The sequence below is a fragment of the Heterocephalus glaber genome, unplaced genomic scaffold (assembly GCF_053883595.1).
Source record: "Heterocephalus glaber isolate CG9 unplaced genomic scaffold, H.glaber_assembly_v1.0 deba00001454, whole genome shotgun sequence".
NCBI lineage: Eukaryota > Metazoa > Chordata > Mammalia > Rodentia > Bathyergidae > Heterocephalus > Heterocephalus glaber.
Genome location: NW_028258303.1, coordinates 9,256,131 through 9,275,557, shown reverse-complemented (window position 1 = coordinate 9,275,557; position 19,427 = coordinate 9,256,131). Strand labels below are relative to the sequence as shown.

At 38.1% G+C, this 19,427-nt stretch overlaps 1 protein-coding gene across 7 annotated transcripts in view; it reads left to right on the top strand.

Annotated features, from left to right (window-relative positions):
- The first annotated feature begins 15,385 nt into the window (after positions 1-15,385).
- Positions 15,386-19,427, top strand: part of Ccser1 (coiled-coil serine rich protein 1) — a 1,339,591-nt gene continuing 1,335,549 nt past the window's right edge. For 3 of the 7 annotated variants that reach the window (XM_004848079.4, XM_087215779.1, XM_021261079.2), the window contains exon 1: positions 15,386-15,515. The gene's annotated coding sequence lies outside the window, so the exon portion shown is untranslated. Of the gene's footprint in view, positions 15,694-19,427 lie in introns of all 7 variants that reach the window. The other 4 variants (XM_087215776.1, XM_087215781.1, XM_087215780.1 and 1 more) reach the window with 2 other exon arrangements.

Genomic DNA, 19,427 nt, shown 5'->3' with positions numbered 1-19,427 from the left:
TGCTTTCAGGAATGAATTTGGAAGTATTGCTTCCCTTTGAATTTAATTGAAAAGTTTAAAGAGTAGTGGCAACAGTTCTTCTCTAAATGTCTTGTAGAATTCAGCAATGAAGCCATTAGGGCCTGGGCTTTTCTTTGTTGATAAATTTTTAATTACGTTTTCTATTTCACTGATTGTAATTGGGGTGTTTAGAATTTTTATATCTTCTTCATTCAACTTTGGTAATTCATATGTATGTAGAAATCTGTCCATTTCTGTGTTTTCCATTGTATTAGAGCACAGGTTCATGAAGTAGGTATTGATAATCCTCTTGATTTTTGCTGGATCTGTTGTGACTTCACCTTTTTGTTCCTAATTGCATGGATTTGGGTCTTTTCTTTCCTTTTTTTGATAAGGTTAGCTAAGGCTTTATCAATTTAATTTATTGTTTCAAAAAAACCATCTCTTGGATTTGTTCATGTTTTTTATCATTCTCTTAGTCTTCATTGCATTGATTTCTCCTCTGATCTTTATAATTTCCTCCCTTGTACAAGCTTTGGGTTTGTCTTGCTCTTCTTTAGGAGTTTAAAATTCAGCATTCGGTTGTTTATTTGAGCTAGTTCTGTTTTCCTAGTGTGGGCATTCACTGCTATGAATTTCCCTCCTAGAACTGCTTTCATTGTGTCCCATAGATTCCTGTATGTTGTACTGGCATTATCATTTGTTTGTAAAATCTGTCTAATTTCTTCTTTAATTTCCTTTGTGACCCATTGGTTGTTCAGGAGAATATTATTCAATTTCTACATGTTTGTGAAGTTCTTGAGGTTTCTTATGCTATTGATCTCCAGTTTAATTGTACTACAGTCTGATAATATACACAGGATAACTTCAATTCCTTTGCATTTACTTAAACATATTCTATGAGCTAGTATGTGGTTTACTTTGGAGAATGACCTGTGTGAAGCCAAAAAGAATGCATATTCTGATTTTGTGGGGTGGAACATTCTATAGACGTCTATTAAGTTCATTTGTTCCATAGCTTGGTTCAGTTCTAGTATTTTGTTGTTGATTTTTTGTGTAGATCATCTATTTGTGACAGTGAGGTATTGAGGTCCCCCAGTACAATTGTATTAGTGCCTATTTGGTTTTTCATGTCCCCTAATATTTGTTTTGTATAGTTGGGGGCATTAGTATTTGGTGCATATATATTTAGGATTATCATCTCTTCCTCTTGTATTGTTCCCTTTACAAGGAGGTAGTGACCTTTTTTGTCTCTCTTAATCAGTTTTAGTTTGAAATTTACTTTGTCTGCAAATAAGATAGTTATCCCTGCTTTTTTCTGGGTTCCTGTCACATGGAGACTGTTTTCCATCCTTTTACTTTCAGTCTATGAGTTTCTTTTTGAACTAGGTGTGTTTCTTGTATACAGCATATTGTTGGATTTTGCGTCTTAATCCATTCTGCCAGTCTATTTCTTTTGATTGGTGAATTGAGGCCATTAACATTGATGGTTATAACTGATATGTATTGACTTATCATTGTCATGTTATTTTCCTGTTGTTGGTTCTTTTTTATTTTTCACCCTCTCCTTTTAATTTCTTGCATTGGCTGATGAATTTGTTTTGTTGGGCCTCATGGAGTTGTGACCTTCATTATCTTTTTCTAGGATACTGTTTGGAATTGTTTGGAGTACTGTTTTCATATTCATGAAGTTTCTCAGGTGTTCTTTGTCATGGAAGTGTCTTACTTCCCCATCAATTTTGAAAGATAATTTTGCAGGATACATCCTCCATCCCTTTTCATAAAGCCCAACAGAAGGAGTTTTCTTTCATCTATCAAGGTCAGCAATATACCTTAGTTGTCCTGCTTTAGGTATCAATTCTCCAGCTCCATGTCATAACTTAGTACAGAGGGATCTTGACCATGTTATACTGTTCCATTATATTGGTGACATCATGCTGATTGGACCAGCATCCACCAAGGTACCATGCAATTTATGTTTTCCAACATCAATGCAATGTTATCTGATGCACCAAGACATAAAGGTGAATGGATGTAGCAACTCTCTATCATCAGTTACATGTGTATATGTATATGTAATTGGGCCTGAGTAGGCCCTAAATGTACAAGTTACATGATGAAATGGTCCAAAGGCCTATACTCCTCATTCTTACTGAAGTCTTTTTTCTCTTACCTGTATCTGTGGCCTTAAGAGACGTTCCCTATGATAAATTGACAGAGCAAGAGAAACTGGAACTGGTTTACAAGTGATTCTGCAAGTAGATAGTTGTGACACTACAGCCCCTCTCTGGGTATCCCTAAAGGGCAGTGGTGAACTGAAATCCTCCCACTGGGCAAAACTCTCTACAAAATATTTAGTTGTACATTCTTCTTGGAAGGAAAGATAGCCAGATAAATGATTATATACTAATTCTTGGGCCATATTCAATGCTGGATAGTCAGGGTCTTGAAAGGAGCAGGACAGGAATACTGATGATGAAGAAATTTGAAAAAGCATAGGGAGGGAACATACAATTATTTATTTATTTATTTATTTATTTATTTATTTATTTATTTAATTGTTTATGGCAGTACCGGAGATTAAACTCAGGACCTTCACACTGACCTATATCTCAAACCTGTTTTGGAAAAAAAATTTAAAACAAGATCTTGTGAAATTTCTAAATTTTCTAGGCTAGGATTGAACTTGGGCTTTAGCTTCCCAAAATGTTGGGATTACATGCAGGCACTACCATGCCTTGATGGAGAGACCTCTTAATGGACAAATACACATGATATTTGTGACTTGTGTATATGTTCTGTAGAGGTTGATTTTAACAGAGGAAGAATTTTATGATCCCAGTTAGGATGACCTGTTCTGTGGAAACCAGTTCTGTCAATAGTAGTCTTTTCCTTTCCTGCAATGCTTCTACTTAAGCTAATATCTGTGTACTTACACCATAATGTATTCCAAACAGCATTGACCCTGGTTTCCATAGTAGGAAAAGAAGTGAGGCAGTAGGCCCATGGTCATGGAATTTTCTGGTCTTAGTAAGTTCTCTGCAAGTGTGAAGTGCTTTCTTGACAAAACAATGGAATGGCTTTTTGAAGGCTAAATGAGAAGTCAGCAAGGTGGTGACAGCAAGGTGAGGCTGCAGTGAGGTTCTCCAGAACACTATATATGCTCTGGAACTATTACTTCATATATATGGTGCTGTTTCTCCAAAGCTAAGATTCATGGGTCCAGGAGTCAAGGGAAAGATGGGAATGGAACAATAAACAAAATTCTGCATCTGGTTACTGTGATTTTATGCTCTTCTGGCCTAGAGATTTTAGTTCCTGAGGGAGGAATATTTCTACCAGGAGACACAATGATGATTTTGTTGAACTGGAAGTTAAGACTGCTTCATGGACACGTTTGGCTCCTCACACTCTCAGCCAGGAGGCCAAGAAAAGAGTAATGGTTTTGAGTGGGGTGGCTAATCAGACTATCAAAGAAAATTCAATTACTGATTCACAATAGACATAAGGAAGAGTATATTTACAACATAGGAGATCCTTTAGGGTCCCTCCTTATATAGTCATGTGTGGCTGAATGGGGAGAATTCATACTGAGAACTGCATAATTATGCAAATTCATCCTCATGTGAACATCATATAGTGTGCTTTTGAAAGTCTAGATCATATAATTGAAGCACTTGATGTGGCTTCTTCTTACAATCAGTAGGCACAGAAAATATGAAATAGATGGGGCTGCTGCCGCTGTAACATGAATACTATTTTACTATAAACTTTATTTTTATAAGTAGAAGTTTACTGTAAAACAATATTTAAAATACAGTATTCATAGTAAAACATAAGCCAGAAACATGGTAATTTATTATCATTATCAAGTATTAGGTACTATATATAACTATATGCACTATATTTTATATAATTGGCAGGGAGTATGTTTGTTTGCCGCAGCATCATCACAGACAGGTGAGTAATGTGTTGTCCTACAATATTATGATGGCTAAGATATTCTTAGGCAGTGGGAATTTTTCTGCTCCATTATAATCTTATGGGGCCACAGTCCTTTATGTGACATGTAGCTGCATGTGACTACCCAGTGATTAAGATCAATACAGAACTAAAGCACTCAGTTCAAGCAGGACTATTACCTGACTAAAATATTATCTCTGGGTGTGTCTGTGAGGAGGGTGTTTCTGGAAGAGATTAGCATTTGAATCAGTACAATGAGTTTTAAAAATATCATCTTTGCCAATGGGGCAGACACCACCCAAACTGCTGAGGACTGATGTAGAACGAAAAGGGAGAAGAGTGAGATGACTCTTTGAGCTAAGCTGGCCAGTTCCCTGCCCTGGTTTTTAGGCTTTCAGACTTGAATTTAACCATCAGCCTGCTTGGCTTTACAGGTTGCAGATGGCAGATTGTGGAACCTCAGAGTCTCCATAATACTTGATCTTCTACTATCTATCTATCATTTCTTATTCTATATCTGATCATTTCTTTTTTTCTGAAAGGCCCTGATTAAGAAATGGAGACATGGACTGAGTGAATAGGTTAATGAATGCCATTACTTTTTAGAATCAGTGGAAATAATATATTCCACATTTCTCAGTTACCACATGCCTTATAAATATTGAGATTTACTAGAAAAAAATCCCATACAAAAATCTTTTTCAAAGGTGTTCTAAATGCCAAAAATTTGATTTTGCTTTTTCAGAAGTCAGTGAATATAGTAATAAAACTCTCTATTCTGTTGTTCTTCTTGTATGTGCTTTGATCGTGGAATATATGGTTTTGTGCTTTTATAAGTGATATATTGTTCATTTTATCAGTGATATATTGTTTATTGTTCATCAGTGATGTATCGTTCATTTTTAAAGGAATTTATTGAGGGTCACTATGTGCAAAGCTCTCTTCTGGCTCTCACAGGCAAAACCAGAGACACCCTCATCCTTGGTATCATTTATATTAGTGGGGGAAACAAATAATAAAGAATAAGTACACAGAATATACTGTGTTTTAGACAGTGATAAGTATTTAGAAAAAACAAAGTAGCCAGAAAAAAAGCTTGAAAATAGTTGCAAGTATGAACATTATAGATGCAATGTTCAGGGAACACCCCAATTCTAATAAATCTATATTTAGGCAAAGTTAGAAAGAATCACTTTGCTTGTACCCAGGCAGAGAACCCACAGACAGAACTGCAGTAATACATAATAGTGGTGGCTGGGGGTGGGAACTTGAAATGCTGATCCTGTACATCATTCTAATTGCTTCCGATCTCAGTGAGAAAGGATACCATTGGAGGATTTTGAGTAGAACTGTGACCTGATGTGACAGATTTTAATATAAAAACTGTGCTGAGAATATAGTGTAAGATGCAAAGGTAGAATAGAAATCAGTTATGATGCTCTTGAAATAATCCAAGTGAATGATGATCATGGCTTAGACCAGGACATAAGAATGGAAATTTTGAGAAGTGGTTGAATATGTAATATAAAGATGAAGCCAACAGGATCTGCTGACACATTGGATGTGCACTGTAAGAGGAAAAGAAAAACTAAGAATGATCTAAAGCTCTTCAACACAAACAGCTGGAAGAATAGAGTTGCTACTGACTGGGATGAAGAAGACCAAACACATACAAAAGAGCTTTTGAGAGGAATTATGTGGGGCTGGGGATGTAGGTCAGATGCACAGAGCCTACCTGGCAAGTACAAGGCTTTAAGTTTGATTTCTAGTACAAGGGGGGGGGGGGGAGGGAGAGAGAAAGAAATTACAGAAGGCTCTGCATATGTTATAAATGAGATGCTTTATGCAAGCAGAGATGTTGAGTGAGCAGTTAGACACAGAGAAGTTCAGGGCTGGGCTTTTGAACATATTATCAGCATTCAAGTGGTACCAAAACTCTGAGCCTACATGGCCTCAGCAAATAGTGTGTAATAGAAGACTGAAGTTTCAATCTTGAGTCTTTGAATATTCCAAATATAAAGGTCATATATGTGAATCAAGTGTAACATGAGAAAGTACAGAAAAAGACACACACACACACACACACACACACACACACAAACAGAGTGTGGACAGCGTATGGGGGTGGGGGAAACTAGGGCACTGAGCTCCCAGAGGTCAAAACATGGGAGGAATATTTCCATATAAGAGGACTGAAATTCGAAGTAATTGTGTTAATTTATCATAGTTTGATCTCTTTTCTTTCCTCATTATCTTTAATACTCACCACTCTTTTGGTTCTTTCTACTAAATGTATTCATGTAAGTGTGTGTTTCATCAGAAGACCAGAATTAATCTCTGTAGTATGGAACAAAGGGCTTATGATAGGGATCAGATCTTATGCAATTGTAAGACATGTATGGAAGTCTGTTGCCACTAAACCTGATGATGGAATGGAGCGGTAGGGAGAAAAGCTATCTGAGGACAAACTTCATAGTTCTGAAGACATGAGCTAATACATCTTTCTCTTGCCACCTCTTACCTCAACAAGACAAGTGATATGCAGAAGGACATGACACTCTTCTCAAGGGAGTGTGCCATACATTTGTATATGTGCATTTTAGGTAGTTAAAGAAGGGTGCAATATCTCAGAGGAACTGAGGGAGCTTAATTAGCAAGGCTGATCTACAACATTAAGCATGAACTGTAACCTCATTCATTACTTTTAGCATGCAATAAAGCTTCTGCTCTTCCTTCCTTCCTTCCTTCCTTTCTTCCTTCCTTCCTTTCCTCCCCCCTCCCTCCCTTCCTTCTTTACTTTCTTCTAAACCTCATGAAGACTTATCTTCTGGCCATACGAGGGAATTCTAGGAAACAGTTCCAATTGAGTTAGATCAACACAGTGCCAACATTCCCATCCAGAATCTGCCAAAGTGAAGACTGAAAGTCAAATATTCTAATTGTTCACTGTAGTGTGTATCATTGGATTGTGATTTCCTGGGAAGCAAGGAGTAACTGCTTATATGTGTTTTATATTGCACTTCACATTATATTCCATTTCTAAATTCTCAGTGCAAGACAATTTTTCCCATTGTAGTAACACTAATATTTGACTTCTTTAGAATCATCAATACCAAATTTGTTGATGACTTAGGTCCTTTTCAAATTTAACTTTTCTGAGATTCTAAAGATGTTTTATAGATTCTAAACAACATCAAATCAGTGAGAAATTAATAAAATTACTGTAGGTTTTGAAATCATTCCTATGACATAATATTACATTATTGAGTCCTCCATTAATAACTTGGAACACCCATTTTTATTAGTGCATATCAGTAATACAGAATAATGAGGTTCATTTTGGTATATTGGTGTGTGCATATATTGTTATTTTCATTCTAATTACCCTTTCTCTTTTTCCTCCCCCATTCACCTTATGCCTTTACTCATCTCTGAAATTCTACTTTTTAGTCTCCTGTCATCTCCCATTGACTGCTGATACAAGAGAAAATGTGCAATGTTTAACTTTCTGAGTCTAGTTGATCTTACTTAATATGATGGTTTCCAATTCCATCTATTTTCCTGCAAATGACAATAATTTAGTTCTTTATGGCCAAATAATATTCCTTTGTGCTACACTCATTCTTAAAGGTGATTCAGAAAAAAGATAGCTCCCTGGGTGTAGTGGTACTGTCTGTAATCCCAATGCTAGCAGAAGGAGCTTGAGTTCTAGCAGGCCTAGACTATACAGTGAGACCCTGTCTAAAAAATAAAATAAAATAAAATAAAGAGAATAAAGATAACTTATGAAAGATGATCAGAGAAAAAAGGCTGCCAATAGTTTGAAGGAAGATAAAGCCTCTCAAATAGATAATCAACAAAAATGCACCATTATTACAGCTTTCAGGAAATGATAAACAATAATCTATGGTCACATGCACTACTCCTTATCTCATTTATCACTACTATTTTGTTTGTACTAGGCACAAGGGATATAATGATATGCAAATCAGTCATGAACCTGCAATTGGCTTACAGTATAATGGTTTATAAAGACTTGTCAGAATGTGATGGCAAAATTCTGTGATGACCCCAGTAACCTTCACCCTTGCATAATGTGCCTCAGTTTGATTAGTTAGTATGTATGGGTATAATGGATTTTGTTTACATGATTATGTTATATGGCACAGTTAGGCTGGATGGGACTGACAATCACATGATCCCTTTAAAGTCAGAGCATTTTCTGGTTGGTAGAAGAGGAAGCTGAAGATATGAAGCATGAGGATTTGATGATGCCACTGCTGGCTTGAAAACAGAGGGAGTCATGTGTCAAGGAAACAAAGACCTCAATTCTCTGACAACAAGAAACAGAGTTCTGCTGACAAGAAAAAGCAAGGAAGTGTATTTACAACTCAGAGCTTTCGGGTAAGAACTCATTCCAACTAACATACTTTGATTACAAACTTGTGATGTTGAGCAGAGATCTAGCTACCTTACTGGACTTCTGACCCATGGAAGTGTCAACCAATAAATTGGCATTTATCTTAAGGCATTATGTTTGTGGTAATTTCTTATGCAGCAGTAGAAAACTAATATAGTTCATCGCCTCTTCACATGGTTGGGTAGACCACAAAAACAGAGCTGGAAGATCTACTTCCAAGGTGGCTCCAACCTTTTCCAACATGGCTGGAAAACTGGTACTGGCTGCTTTTTTGGGATCTGTGAGATGCTCTGAGGATGGCAAGCATTGGTTCTTCTCCATGTACATTAGTTGCTTGGCCACCTCAGAGCAGGCAGCTGTATTAAAAGAACAAGTATTTCAAGAGAACAATGAGATAATGAATGGAAGTTTTATAGAAAATCACAGAATATCACTTTTCACTCCTATTGTATTGGGAGAGGCCATCACAAAGGTCAGATAAGGTTCAAGAGGAAGGGACGTAAATCTCACCAGTTTTAACATCACTTTTTAAGAAGTGTGTGGGATGGAAATTTGTGACAGCTATATTTGAAAGTGCAATTACATGCTGATTTAATAAGTCACTTTTATGCCGATATCCATTTTGTATTTTTAAATTTTAACATTTGAAAGTTGAAAATAATGACAGTGCACAGAAAAACATTGTTATACCCTAATGGTAGGTTAGTGGTACAATATATTTGACTATAAAACACACACATATACAGTAAATCCTATAATAACAAATATAAAGAATTCTCACTAACTATGAAATCAACCTACATTTACAGGAAACACCAAAGCTATTAAAAATGAGTGAGAATATAAATTTAGTTCTTTTTTTTAATATAAATGTGCTATTTTAATTTTAGTTATTATGTCATTAACTTGAAATACAATATTGTTTTTCTGGAGCACTTTATTCAATATATATCATAAACATCAGTCACATTTCATATGCTGTATATTTTGGTTTCCTTGATGTATAAGTGCTAAGAAACTAGAATACTATTTTTCACTCAGATGTAAAAGGTTAGCAAATTTTCTATTACAGAGTTAAGTTAAATGATTTAGGCTTATTTTTTTTCTAGGAAATGAACAGTATTTGATACTCTTTTACAGAGTATAATATAAATAAATTTAAAGCAACAACTTTAGAACTGAGCACATGTAGACTGACTGCAATAAAAACATACAAATTATTTCTTTTCAACTTCTATACTTGGGTGATTAAAAAATAATTGAAACTCATTACTGAGTGAACCAGACCCAAGGAAAACAGACTGATTTGTAAATTCATATGCATTCTTTTTGAAGTTAAAATTTTAGTCAAATAGTATATAGATTTGGCAAAGTAAAAATGACTTCCATTTTCTATACTACAACACTAGATTTCAGAATATAAGAGGAGATTTATGTAAATGATAAAATCTAGGAAATGCATTTTTCACATTTTAATTACAATTCACATGTCTGTATCTCCTGCTGTGATGTTTTGTTAAAAAGAGATCTCATTTGTGAAACTGCCAGTATAGAAACTGACAGATGGCAAAACCAGTTTCCAGCCTGCTGTGGTACTGGTTTAATATGGTTTAAATTATTGTATTAGCATCATCTGTTTACTAAGTAGTACAAGAATGCAATTACAGCTTTGTTTTATTTCTTCTGTTATAATCAGATTAATTTTATGATTTATACCTAGAATTAGTATTGTTTTCAGATTTTATCAATATACTGCATTTTAGGGATGATTTAACTGATGCTTTACTTTAAAATGTGTCAATTTTTATTTCTTTTAATGAATTGCCTATAACTACAGAGATGCTGGGGATAATTAAAGAACAACTTAAAAGTAAATTTTTTTTTTAAAGTCACTTTGGTAGATTTAATTCAGAGTTAATAGACATCAGCAATTAGCTAATTAATTGGGTTAATTATAAAAAAATTCAATCAGAAAAAAGCCAGTATTTATACATAAAAAATTACCTCATATAAAGACAAATTCTGGAGTCATTTCTCCATATAACTCATTAATAACATTAGAAAGAAACAAATATAAATGTAAATTATATTAGAAACCGTTAGAAAACAAACTATTTCTAATAGTGAATGCGCTTGTATAGATTCCTCTGCTTTATGTTAATTAATATTATTTTAATGAAATTTACTGACTTGAAAAACCACACAGGTGTGAATTCAGAGAATGCTGGTATTGTCAGCTTTCATTTGCTTTTACAACTTAAATTTTTTCAGTTCCCCAGACTGGATAGTCTCCCCTGGAAACTCAAGATTACTTCAGTTGCTGGGTAAGAGATGTTTCTCAGTGTCCTCTACTTCCCCACCTGTTGGCCCATTAAATAGGTTGGTTTAGAATTACAACACTTTGTAAACTTGGAACACAGTAGCCCAGATACAAGGACAGTAGCTTACATTCACCTTAAGCATCGCCATCATGCTCCCAAGTCTGCCCTACTGGCTGGATCCCAAGTGTTCCTGTGATTCCCAGATCAAAAGCAGCTCATGCAAAAAGTGCTCTGGCCCAGTAACTTGGGTCAAGCTTCTGCCTAGTTTTCTGCACGAATAGGTCCTGCTCTCCTGCCACTGAGCCAAATTTCTGCTGCAAAAGGACAATGTATACCGTCACTGCTAGCAGTTTTCTGGAACAGAATTCTAAGTCCTTGTCTTCTGTGCCCTGTCTACTTGGCAGAATGCCATTAAGAGTTTTCCACAACAAGACTGAGCTTTTGGTTCTCTCTGGCTCCAGAACTACACCACAGGCCATCAGCAAACCATCAGCCTCCATTTCGCATGAGCTCTTGAACCAAGTGTCATTTTCAGCCCTACTCTGGATTGACCACTCCTGTTGCTCCTATCAGATTCCTATAATGCCACATTCATGTTACAGTGGTCCTTGTGCACAGAAGGATAATTTACCTTTTAGTGTATGGAAAAATCTAGAATGCTAATGGTATATTATAATGTTTATAATGCTTTCTTGCATTTTTTTTCATAGTGTTTTGCTGCTATGAGAGAAAACCACAGACTGGGTGATTTGTAAAGAGAAGAAAAATACATTTCTTTCTGAGTTCTGGAGGATGGCTGGTCCAATATCAAGCTGTCAGCATCCAGTGAGTGGCTTTTGGCTGTGTTATGCACAGCAGCGGGCATCACAGCAGGAGAGAGCTGAGGGGCATGCAAGTTCAGGTTTCTTTCTTTCTTTCTCTTTCTTTCTTTTCTTTCCTTCCTTTCTTTCTTTCTTTCTTTCTTTCTTTCTTTCTTTCTTTCTTTCTTTCTTTCTTTTTCTTTCTTTCTTTCTTTCTTTTTCTTTCCTTCCTTCTTTCTCTTTCTCCCCCTCTCCCCAACTAATCCTGTCATGGTCCCCTCATAACCTCATTTAACTTTGATTACCTCCCAGAGACCACTTTCAAATATCACCAACATATCAATTTGGAGATTTAAATTTCCAACACACGAACAAATACTGGGAAACATGTTAAAACTGTAGCAATATGCCGGGGAACTTAGCTCAGTGGTACTGTGCCTGCCTTGCAAGTGCAAGGTCTTGAGTTCAATCACCAGTACCTAAACAAACAAACAAACCTGTAGCAATAAGGTAAAGCAAAGGAAAGAAATGATCTTTGCTTACCTTTCTTTATAATGATTGGATGATTATAATGGAGCATGAAGTAAAGCAAGAAACAACAAAATACATAGGAAAGGAAAAACAAAATGAGAATTTTAAATGAAATCTCACCTACACTGTTTTGCAAATGTATTAAAGTTAGTTAATTTTTAAAAATTTCTTATGATTAGTAATGGGATTGAAAGGCTAAATGATCCCCCTTAACTTTCTTGAGTTCTAATTTTATTTTTTAGATACTACTACTCAAGAATTTGTAATTTGGCTCATTATTTCAGTGGGAATTTAATGCACATAAGGGGCATATATGTAATTGGCAACCTAATTTTTCTGCTTTCATCAAATGGTGCAATGCCAAATCTTCATGAATTTGCCAGTTAAATGCACTTGGGAACCAAACAGCAGCTAGCATACAAGAAATGAAAATGAACAAATTGGAAAGAGTCATTAGTTTTCTGTTTTACTGTCACAACAAAAATTTTATCATTGAATGTGTTGCAAAGTGGGAAATTCTACTTGAAACACTAACAATCTTAAAGGAGAATCATTCATTTACTAAACTTCTAAAATGTCATTCATTAAAATTTATAAATGGGGCTTCTCATGCAGATTTTTTTCAATGAAAATACAAAATAGTTAAAATGAATCAACTTTCCATAAATGTGTTTTAAGTTATATATTTTCTTTTTTTTTGGTACCGGGGATTGAACTCGGGTCCTTGCACTTGCGCAGCAGGCAGTGAAACCACTGAGCTAAATCCCCGGCCCATTAAGTTATATATTTTCATATGTCTTTCTGGTCTAGTAAATATGAATTCTAGTCTTTATAATGGAATGAAAATTGTCAGAAAATAAGCAAGAAATGTTAGCTTCACTGACTACCTTAACGAAAAAAGGCAATTGACAGACTGTCATGCTTCTCACTAATTATGAATGCAATTTGAGAGTGTGAAAATTACAATCAGTTGTGGTTACCAAAAATGCCCTTGAAATAACTGGTCTCATAAGTAATTTTGAAATGTGCTTTAAAGAGTCACAATCAAATTATCATTAGTGATAACGATTAACTAACTAGAGAACCCGGACAACAAAACCACCAAAAACTTGCCCAGTATGATTGAACTGCATCCTTCAAGGGAGAACAGAACTTTTAAAAAATGTCTATTTACAGCTCTTAAAGAACCACATATTCATTTACCAGGTGCAAATGTTCACAAATAACTCTTCTGTAAAATTTTCTTTTGCAGTGATAGGTTAATTTTATTGAAGACCGTGGAGAAAGTTTCCTAACTTTTTCCATCTATGAGTTCAAGTATGTTAAGACTGTTAAAATCCTTGCCTACTCTAAAAATGAAATCTCCTTGCATTATAAAAAAGGAGGGAGGTAGAAGGAAAATGCCAAAGGATTATATAGATCAGCTGATTTTATAATTACCAAAAGTTCTAAGAAAATGGAAGACTTGTAGCTAAACTAGAAGTTTTGGTACCGGGGATCAAACTCCAGTCCTTGTGCGGCAGGCGGCGAAACCTCTGAGCAAAATCCCCAGCCATAAACTAGAAATTTTGAATGGGAAGCAGTATAGCTGAGTAAGAGAGATGGATGGAGTTGAAGCCACATCTTTTAATTTTTGTAAGATCTTAATTTAATTACTTACCTCCCTAAATCTTGATCTGTAAAATTGAAGAAATAATAACAGCTGTTTCACAGTGTACACATTTTGTTAGTATACATCCATTTTACAGTGTTTAATCAAAGAAGTTATGATGTTCTGTAACTATGCCTTATTATTTAGTCCCTTTTATCCATTTGGCTGCTGCTTCTTTCCAATATGACTTTGTTATTTAATATGTTCTCATTAATATTTTTAGTTCATTAGGTCTTAATCATATGGTTAAGCCATTTTTATGGACTCTAAACTCATTGCATGAGACATGGAAGAATTGGAGGGAGAACATTCAATGTGAAAAAGATAAAATATGTGGAGAATATACAATGGGCTGTCATATGACAAAATTCTAAAGACCATGGAGTATATGACAGACGAATTTTCAACCTTGCCACCATCTCTCTGGCCTCCAAAATGTTATGGTCTTTCATCATACTTACGAAAAAAACTTTCATTAAATTGTCTCCCAGAAGCAGAGTTTTTCCCATGTCAAAATACACATCAACAACTAAGGTTATTCAAAGAGTACACCTTGCTTGTAATCCTTTGATACTCCTTTGATTTCAGAAGTCTGGGTACATGAGAACACACACATGCACACTTTTGAAAAAATGTAGGTTGCTTGATTTCGCGAAGCTGTTTTCCAATAAAGCAGTACATTAGATAACCAAGATAGTAATCTGTGCAGAAACATGACAAAGGGCTAAGGTAAGTGATGTCAGGTGTACAAGCTCAACAGAATTTAACGTTGGGGATGGATTATCTACCTAGAAATGGTCCTAAAACCCACCAGAATGGGTTACAAATGGTTCCTACACACATACACACACAATCCTAAATGAACTACATCTATGTACTTTCTGCTAAAGGCATAAACAAACAGAAGTGGAGCTGTGAAAGCCGATGAGTGGGAAGAGTTCAGGGCCCAATACAAATCTCAAAGGAAATGAGGCAGTGCAAGTCGCAAGAGGATCAAGGAAAAATAAATTAGGTAAGCAACGGCACCATGCATCAGAAGTCCTCTCCATCTCTGAACTGGCAAATTTTCTCCAGGGGGCCATCAGTCACATGATGTCACATTGGTAGCTGGATCTGTTTGTAATGCCTGTGTTGTCCAGGACCTTACGTGTTGGAACACAAACCCACTCTGTCACAGTGGCAATGCTTCCATTATCTTGCAGAATTGATTGCTGCAAACGGTTTCTGGGAGGCTCGACCTGCTTAAAGGAAGGGAACCAGGTTTCTTTCCTTATTACTGTGTTAGACAGAGACTACTTGCCAGGATGTGAATTGGGGGAGACAAGGAAAAAGGAGAGCAAAGCCCCTCATTATATTCTCCCTTAGAGATAGAGAAGATACCCCTACTGGCTTGGAGAGAAAGAGAGTGTGTTTCCAGCATCCGGGCCATCACTCCAGTTCCCCTTTCTGGAGACTCCCACTGTTCTTTCGCCTTGACCTGTCCGTCCGTGCTCTAGGGCTCGACGTGCACCAAGGACAGGCAGGAAGGGCAGGAGGAAAGGCGGTCCTCGCTCCGGACGCCGCTCCCCCGAGAGGCGAACTCGGCGCGGACCGGCGACGGGGCGCGCTACCGCACGAGTCTGCGTGCTGGGAGCCGGCCGCGCACTTGGCCCGGCGCCGCCTGGAGGCCGCCGCGCCCGCCCACCTCAGGCCCCGCTCCCGGAGGCACCTCCCCGCGGCCTCCCGCGCACTCTAGCGCGGCTCGTCTCCCCTCAGGCCGGCAGTCACCGAGCGCTGCCGCCGCCTCCCTCTCCGCGACGCGACCATATGCGAAGCGGCGGCCCGAGCTGGTAGGTCCGCGGGCTCGGGAGGGGAGCAGGGTTATTAAAGAACGCCGCCCGACTCCGCGACTGAGAGTGGACAGAGCCGGCCGTCGCGACCGGGGGCCGAAGGACGCACGGGCCGGGAAGGACGCCCGCCCCGGAGACGCGCGCCCCGGAGCAGCCTGCCGCGCAGCGCGGAACCCAGGTAGTCACGCTGAGACCCCGCAGCTCGCGTGTCGCCGGCCTGGCGCTAACCGCTGACCGCTGACCGCCGTCCGCCGCCAGGTGACCCCGCCGGGCCCGGCTTCATCGCCCCGGCCCGCCCCCCGCGCGTCCTGCCCCGCGCGGCCCCGGGAGGCAGAGTTGGCGCGGGCCGGCCGCTCGCGTCCCGCAGATAGGGCCCTGCTCGGGGCGCCGGGCTGCGGGCCTGGCGGGGGCGGGGGCGGGGGTGGCGGGCGCGGGCCGGAGGGCGGAAGCCGGCGCTCGGGGGCGCCGCGGAGCGGGCCGGGACCGCTCACCCCACCTGCGCGTCCTCAGCTCCGGCTTCCCGGGTCAGAGGCTGTACCCTGCCCGGCGGTGGCAGGGACGGTGGCGACTTGGAGTGGACAAATTGCTTTGTGGTGGCGCGCGCGCGCGTGTGTGTGTGTGTGCGCGCGTGTTTGTCCCTTCCTGCGTGATAGCACTCTGCACTACTCAGGGCGTTGTTGATTCACCTGAGCGGAAAGTGAGCTCTGAACTGAAACGGCAGGTGGCTCCAGGCCCCACTTCCTTTGGCTCGGGTCCCGGGGACTGGAGCACAAGGTGCCAGCCCGGGGAAGGGGTGCGGCAAGGGTGACGGGGGATTTGTGAATGGTGCCTCTGCGTGTGTAGGCTGGGGCTTGCTGATGCAAGGGAGGAGGTATCCAGAGTGAGAAGAAAGGCTATTTATGGCAAAGAGTTGTGAAATTTCTCGGGGGTTTCCTTCAGTGTATCCTGAGCCTTTCGCGCTTTCTCTTTCCTCTGTCTCAGAAGTAGAAGCAAATTTGCTTGTTTCCTCCTTCCCGTAGGACGGCTAATATAAAATGAAGAAGTGAGAAAATCACTCCCGTTTTCGCAGGTAGAAAATAATGGTTCTTAGAAGTCACAGATGTCTTGCTCTGAAATGTTTTTATGTTCTTGTCCTCTCACGGTTTCAGGCACTCAGTCGGACCCCCGCCCCCCCGCCCCCCGTTTAATTTCAGCAAATAGCTCACATTTCGGAAGTTTTTGCAGTAGAATAGTTTCTGAAATGTAAGGCACATCTTCCATTCTCCTCTCCCCCCAAAACCATGAAATAGAATGTACGCACGTTTTGCATAAATCTGATTTCATTAAGAGCCTTGGGGAGGACTGAAAGCAAGTCCCCAAGGGAGTTATACCTGTTAGTACTGAGTCTAAAAAGTAGTTTTCAAGGGAAGACCTAGAAAACTGTTTCTCTAGGCTATGTAATTAGTTTTGGCTTCTCTGTTTGCTTTATGACAGGTACAAATTCCAGACATAACTTCAAGCTTACAGATGACTTGGAACAATGTTTAACACAGGACTTTAGTAAATTTACGTTTGTCCTTAACCTATGCTTTTATAGAATTGCTGACTGGATTGTGATATTAGGACAGTGCCCTTAATTTAATTTTAGGCAGAGATGTTTCTAAATGCTTGCCAAACAATGTTTTTACAGCGTTGAAATTCCATATTGTAATCACCTCTTCAAAAATTTCACAAAGAAAGAGAAGTAAATAGGTCGACCTATTGTTAGACTGATTGTTTTCATTTGATTTAACTAAAGAATTTGATTAAAAATATCAACTATTTATTTTCCTCCTAGAATGAAGGTCGTTTTCTTTAAAGATTTGATATTTTGATTTGGTTAGGTTCCTGTTAGTTTAAAATACATTTTCAACACTGAAGCATCTACACTTTTATATAGTAAGTTAGAACTTAGATGGAAAAATCCTATTTTGAGAGAGCATATTGTAACTATTTCAAACCATTGGAGCATAGAGATAACTAGGAATGTAGTGTAATTGTTGAACTGCATTATTGCAATCATTGAAAGTCATATTTATGAGTATTTTGTTCTTGACACTGTCAGAGAACCAGCAATTGCTTTTAAATCTTAAAAGTTATTTATACTAACTTAATTTGCATCACACTCAGGAAGTAGAAAAGTGAAACATTTATTCTGTTTTCACAGTAAGTTATTCAACATTTTATGGCATTTTATTACGCATTATAATACTCATTTGAAAGAGCCTGTCATGTGTAAGTACTGTCAGGGCATTGTGGAGAAGTTCAAGGGCTTCCTCATTCCCTGTCCATTAAAAACTATTGTCCACTTGGCAGAAATCTGATCCTGATGCTTGAACATAGAGTTAACAACCCATGACAATAAGATGAGGACTATAGGAGTTCAGAGTATGACAATAACATGTCATACTGGATTTTGTCTGAAAGGGCTTCAAAGAGTAAGTAAGACTTGCTTGGTCTTGATTTTAAAGAAGTAGGATTAGTAGACTGTGGCTGAGAAGAGATTGAAGGTCTAACGTGGAAGTCTCTTGGAATTATAGGAAAAAAATGACATAAGGGAGGATAAATTTATTTTGAAATAGGTTTAGATAGTACTAGATATTCTGGTGCGAAGGGTAGGGTGCCTGTGTTTTTGATGTACCACATTGTGTAAATTCAAAGCTTGGACTTCATTGTCAGTATTCCTGCACCTTAGTAGACAAATCTTTGGTAAACAGTATATGTTTGTACTACTCCAATAGAGTCCTTATTTATTTTTATTTATTTATTTATTTATGTATTTATTTACTTTTGTACCGGAGATCGAACTCAGGTCCTTGCGCTTGCAAGGCAGGTGGCAGAACCACTGAGCTAAATCCTCGGCCCTCAATAGAGTACTTACAGAGGAAACACAACTGTTAAATATTTAACTATGTACACCTCATACTGAAGTGTTGAGCTGTCTATTGATTTCAAGGTTGTGTTTATACAACCTCTTTATAGTGGAGTGTTTAGAGTACTTGCTTAACCAAACTGCCTTAGGTTACCTCAGAAGTGTGATGCTGTGTAAAACAATAATATTAGTGAGCATTCATTGAATGAGTAACGTGTTACTGTCTTAGAAATGTGTTACCCAGTGAATAACACTTTTCTATATTATTTTTATTTTGAAGTTGCTACATTTATTAGATCTATTACATTAGCTTTTCTTTGACGTTATTATGTGCATCCACATAATAGTCCACCTTATATTATTTGACATGAATATAGAGCTATGATACTGGGCTTGTGAGAATTTTTTTTTAGGATTGTAGGAACAATTTAAAAAATCTTTTGGCTGTCTTCTGGGAATCAGTAACAGGAGCGTGACCTGTCTCTATTCTAAACATAGTCATTTTTCTTTGGATATGTACTTGCTGATTTTAGACAAACACGAAACTGTTTAAAGTGCATTTTTAATATTTTAAGAACATAAGGGGAAAAACTAGCACTCACTTTGATCCTATCTATTTAATATGACAGCCCATAAGTATGTTTTGGTGACTGTAAAGAAATTGTACAAACATTAGATATAACTTTCAATAGCAAAATGGAATTACTTTCATATTAGTTGAATTAAAAGATTTTCACATATATTTTGTTGACAGCGCATAGATAAGAGTTATTGCAAAAGTGAAAGCCTCTTGAATCACTGATTTCATATTCATGCAAGAATGGAATGATTTCTAACATAGCCAAAGTATACTGTTAATTGGTCCCTTTTGAGTTTGGTTTTGGTTCTTTTTTTTTTTTTTTTGGTGCCGGGGATTGAACTCAGGACCCTGCGCTTGCAAAGCAGGCGGTGGAACCACTGAGCTAAATCCCCAGCCCTGAGTTTGGTTTTGGATGATATGTCACAGGGATATGATTTTGATA